The following is a 6,000-nucleotide window of genomic DNA, read 5'->3' as shown; positions in this document are numbered from 1 at the left end:
CTGTGCTTTCTCTGCAGATGTCCAACACTTAGTGGGCTATTCACAGGGGTGTCTCCTTTCATGGTTGCCTAGGAAAATAAATATATTGCATGAGTTACAAAAAAAAAACATTAAACTTTTGATTAGCACACCACGGTAACATAAAAAAGTCCACTCCAGTTAATGGTTCTCATGTATGATCATATCTGAGGTCTGACCTATGTACTTTTTCCCTAATGCTGAATTTTCTTTTCTTTTTTGTCTCTTATTAGGCTTCTTGTAGAGTTGATCTATATTTTGAAGCTAAAAGGAGAGTTGGATGCAAACGAGAAGTGTATAAATATTCACTTTGGTTTTATATGCATGCATGTTTTTGCATTGAAAATACTGATACAAAATACTGACCAAATCTGCTATGAGAAAGTGAAGCCTTTAACTGCCTGCACACGGGAGGGCTTGCATTGTGGAATTCGGAATGGCCGTCCGCCTCCAGTTTTTCGCAGGAAATATTGCCCATTGCCTGCTATGGAAAAGCGATTTTTCCTGCACACGAGAGGAAATCAGTTGTAATTTTCCACTTGTGGAGGAAAAATCACAGCATGCTCTATTTTTAGGTGGACTTCCATTGAAGTCAATAGAAGCCATCCGACCTGCGCCCCTTCCGCAATCATCATTGAGAAAAGGTGTCGGGATCTGTGTCACCATCTAGTGACAGAGCCGCCAAATCTGTACTACGCATGTGCGCCAGCCGGACCAAGTACAGATTAAGAGAATTCCGGACAGTTACGCAGGGTCACGAGCCGGACACAGGGTCGAATTCCACTACGGGATTGTGCATCCAAAATCCGACCCAGTTGTGTGCAGGCAACCTTAAAGAAGTTTTCGGAATTAAAAAAACAAACTATAGATAACCCTAAAATATATACTCACTAGAGATGAGCGAGTATACTCGGTAAAGGCAATTGCTCGAGCGAGCATTGCCTTTATCGAATACCTGCCCGCTCGAGATGAAACGTTCAGGTGCCGGCGCGGGGGAACGGTGAGTAGCGGCTGTCAGCAGGGGGAGAGAGGGAGGGAGAGATCTCCCGTCCGTTCCGCCCCGCTCTCCCCCGCAGCTCCCTGCCCGCCGCCGGCACCCGAACGTTTCATCTCGAGCCGGCAGGTACTCGATAAAGGCAATGCTCGCTCGAGCAATTGCCTTTACCGAGTATACTCGCTCATCTCTAATACTCACCCTTTCAGGACCCCTACCACTCCTGTTCTACGCACTGGCTGTGTTTAAAAGATGCAATTGGTCATGTTTCTTATACAGGCTGATGGATGCGGTCAGTAACATACTCAATAATTATACGCAATGTACTTTCATTGACGCCATGTACCACGTAATACGCAAATACACTCATGTGAGCCCGGCCTAAAGGAAGCACGTCAAAAGGTACATACCAATGACAAGACATGAAATCACATGCAGAGGCGGGCCAGCACTGATCGAAGGTGAGGGAGGGTAAATAATTAGTCACGTAAAAGCGTTGTTACAAGGGATGTAGTGCATCAGGGTTAATACAGCAGGCTAGCAGGGGCAATAGTTCTTATGCCACATAGCAGAGTAGCTTTACTACCTGAGGTTCCCGGGCTCCACGCCATACCTTTTGTCAAGGGAGCTGTTTCAGTTATACGGAGTGCAGGGTTAACTTCTGACGAGATTTCATGAAACAACTATGAACTTTACTGTAACTGGTTATGCATATTCGGGTTACAACAGTCCATTGTAGCATAATGTGAGGTGTTACAACACAGCAGTAGATGATCATTTAGTTATCATGACTTTAGAGGTGACTGCTTTAGCAGAGTTACAGAAGATACAGTCTAGAATGTCTCCTACTTGGTTGATAACAGGAATATCTTTGCTAACAGTTATTGCTTCAATTCTTTACATACGCAGTCTAACTTAGATTAACCTCTGCTTTGGGGCTCCACTCAAATTGTATTACAATATTCACTTGTTAATCATAATTCAGTTCCGTTACGTGGTACCTGGAAGGACACATGTGGGGACGATTCATCAGCGTGGTAGCTAACTGGCACTGTTCCCACCGGAGGTTAGAAAACAGCATACGCAGAGGGGTCCTTGTTCACCTTATCCTCGCTGTCTATAGCCTCAGCTCTGTCCCTTTTTCTCAGAGCTCGTGATGCAGCAACTCCATCCTCAGCGTGGCCTAGCACAAAAATCAGCATTGCACAAATGCCTGGATGGGTGAAGACTCCAGAGGCTCTTTCTTATGCCTTTTTACTGAGCTTACAGGCTGCTCTTCTCTCTCCCTCCACATTCCCACACTACTCAACCCTGACTGTCTGGCTCCTCCCACTTTCCCTGCAAAACTGATACAGTTCGGTTTTGCAAAAACTGATGCACTCTGCAAAATTTACTGAGGTTCTACTTGATAACCAAAATTCCATCTCATCTGTACACTTTAACCCTTATATCTCAGCATAGCCTGAGTTTATGCGAAGTTCTGCAGGTTTAAAACAGTGCGATGCAAAGTACAAACAATATACATTATAATACATGTGGAAAATATGCTTTATGCAACCTCATGACAAATTTGCAACTGGGGTGTAACAAGAACTATGATTCTGGGATACTACAGAAACATGACCCCTGTTCTTGTGCCCTGTTGTGGCATATGAACGCCATAGAGCGGGGATTCCCTGCTTAAAACCGCTTGTAAGAAAGGCTGCTGCATGGGAAACTTGATGCTCTGAATAGAATGTTCATCTAATAAAAACATAATTTGGTACTCCTGGTCATATTATGTCTCCATATAAGCCCCACATTGTATGGAGTTGTAATATGAGGCCATACTCTACCTCCATATGCCTGTGATTTCAGAAGGAATTATAGGCATGTTTTGCTTTCGAATTCATTTCCAGTCGAACAAAAAAAAACAACTCTACAGTATATACTGTTGTGTGTTGTATTAAAAAGCTGTTCTGCTTTAAAAGCATTGCTCTACGGGGGGAAATTTTTCCTAATATAGTATTGTATGCAGACACCAAACATTAGTATATGAAGAGCCTATCACACCATACTACGGAACCACAGGGACTCTATGCCTTCTAGACACAAAGCCTTGAAGTAGCCCTCCAGTAAGTCTCTTGACGCAGGTATAACAGAGTCACTCCCTGCTGTAGCTTTATTTATTACCAGACCATACTATGAAACACCCGATAGAAGTCAACACACTTCTAGTCTTTTGGATAATTTGGTCGCAGCAGCCGTTTTATTACAAATAAATGAACATAATTAACCTAAATTAAACCAACCAACACAAGGGGAGGTCCATGGAGCTCCATATATCTGTCACCACAACATTCAAAATGAAGTATATATGCCAATTGCCTCCAGGTGCTCCCAACCACCTCAGAGACCCATGTTGGGGGTCAAACAGACCGTTCAGCTGATGCTGTCTGCTTCCGAATTAGTCTTAGATATGAGTACTCATTGACGACTTAGATGGATGACCACACGGCATGCGGTTAGCCAAAGAAGAAGTGAGTTTATTTGCAAAGTACAGAACTTTATAGAAACAGAAATGCTTGCGTAAGATCTAATCACTGCGCATGTCCGAAGCTGCTGGACTTCTGGAGATTACAATGAACAATATTTCTTTCAAAGACGTCTCCTACATAAACAATATATCAACACTCGGTGACAGTTGTATCAAAGCAAAATATGTCCTCGGATAAGATTCTCAGAACATGTACAGAGAACAGGACGACATGGGAAGGTACAGATAAGACATATGGAAACAAGCTTCAGGGTCATATAGTCAGATAAAGTAAAGTTGAAAGTAGAGAAATTAAATGTATTTCTTCTATTTATTCTTATTTAATTTGAGACAGGGGAAAATCTAGAATTAAACCCTCACATTCCCCCATTTGGATATAGGGTCCACCATCATGCTAGGTACTTCACCCGAGTGGTGCCAGCTCCTGCCAGATTCCCTAGAGTCATGTGGTGGTCCCAAAGTCCATCTGGGTTAAAGTTTAGCAAAAGCCTTTTCACTACAACCTGTGATACAAGACATGATTAACTTTAAAGCAATATATATATGACAAGCAAAATCATCGCTACTTGAAGCATACCTTGTAAAATTCCCATGAACCACCCTCCTAAACCAGAGAACCAATTGGTAGGGTTCAAAGAACTAAATGTGTTACCCCACCAGCTATCTCTGGTTTCTGAGTTTTCATTTGTCCATGCAAGCAGTTCTTTCAACGGAACAGGAACAGGAACAGCCGGGAAAGGAAAAGTAGTGGCACCAGGTGTGTGTACAAGTCCAACAGTCCTTCACCTGTGCGGTGTTCAGTCCATCTACCAGTATTTGGTGGTGTCTAACAAAGTGGTTCTGGGCATTGTCATTTTGCACCCTCTCATAAGGGAGAAGCATGGAGTGAGGAGTCCAAAAAGTCCATCAATAAACAAAATGTCCTTCATTTTCCTTCTCATGGGGGGCAAAGCAGGGAGTGAAAAGTCCCATTAGTCCCAAGACAAGCAACAGTTCCTTCAACTTTTACTGAAGTAGGTGTGGTCAGCAGGACTTGATAGGGCCCCTTAAATCTGGGCCCTAGGGATTTCCGGACACACCTCTTTACGACCACCCAGTCTCCAGGTTGTAGAGAGGGTGATCCCTCTAAGTTGTCTGGGTCTGGAATGGAAGAAAAGACTAGATTCTGTGTTATTGTTAGATGGTCACACAGGTGCTTTACATATCTGGCTACTGCGTCATAGCCCTGCTGTAGGGCCTGTGGATGATACAACCCCAATCTTGGCATAGAGCCAAACAACACTTCTTTTAACTTAAGTGTACCATTTAGTCTTTTCACTTTGTCGGGTGGTTTGGGGTGTGAAACGCTTGTTCCACCCCAAGGGCTGACATCACCTCTCGCATCACTTTACCTGTAAAATGTGTACCTCTGTCACTCTCAATTGTCTCTAGTACCCCGTACCTGCGGATTACCTCATTCATGAGCTTCTGTGCAGTTACCTGCTTATTTACTTTAGTAACAGGGTAGGTCTCCAACCTGAAAAGAAATCAACAACAACAAGCACATATTCATACTTCCCAACAAGTGGGAGCTGAATGTAGTCAATTTGCAATCCCTGAAATGGGTAGAGTGGTCTAGGCAAGTGTTATGTGGCAAATTTACTTCTGCCCTGTTGCTTAAGGCAAAGATCATGCAAAATTGGACAAATGATGCAGCAGCTACAGAAAACCCAGGAGCCACCCGTCCTTGTTCAAGCATCGACATCATTGCTACTTTGAGAGGTGCATCTTTCCGGGCATCAGCTGGGCCATCATGGGGCACAGGGACTGTGGTAGGCAAGTTCTGTTGACTGTTCGCCATACACCGTCCTGTTTCTGCTGCTCCCATATTAAGTCCATTTGTCTTTTCATTCCTTGCTGGCTTGTAACTGTAAAGTCTTTAGCATATCAAAGTCCAAAGTTTAGTCAATGTCCAAAGTTTTTGTCAAATTCTTCTTTTCTTCTTTTCTTCCACGGCTTGAGGGCCGCTGCCTTTGCTGTGTGGTCTGTGATGATGTTGCCTCTTGCTTCTCTGATGTAGGAATTGGTGTGAGCTCTCCACTTTGTCAGGTGGAAGTAGGGCTTCCAAGAGACTCTGCACCGCTGCACCATTCTTAATTGGCTGTCCTGCTGAGGTAAAAAACTGTCTGGCCTTCCATGTTGGGCCGTAATCATGAGCTATGCCAAATGCATACCGGGAGTCAGTGTAAATGTTTGCCATCTTACCTTCTGCCACTCTACACGCCTCAGTGAGCGCCTTCAGTTCCGCTTCTTGTGCTGAGACATGCGGAGGCATTCTGCTTTTAGGACATCTTGTTGTGTGACCACTGCATATCCAGTGTTGTCCATCCTCACCCTGGGATCATCTATAAAAAAAAAAACAACTCAAAATATGCATTTGTTAACAGGGGCTTCAGTAACCTTTATTATGGCC

The sequence above is a fragment of the Eleutherodactylus coqui genome, chromosome 4 (assembly GCF_035609145.1).
Source record: "Eleutherodactylus coqui strain aEleCoq1 chromosome 4, aEleCoq1.hap1, whole genome shotgun sequence".
In the NCBI taxonomy this organism is placed as follows: domain Eukaryota; kingdom Metazoa; phylum Chordata; class Amphibia; order Anura; family Eleutherodactylidae; genus Eleutherodactylus; species Eleutherodactylus coqui.
The sequence above is the reverse complement of the archived record's forward strand: the minus strand, read 5'-3'. Positions refer to the sequence as shown.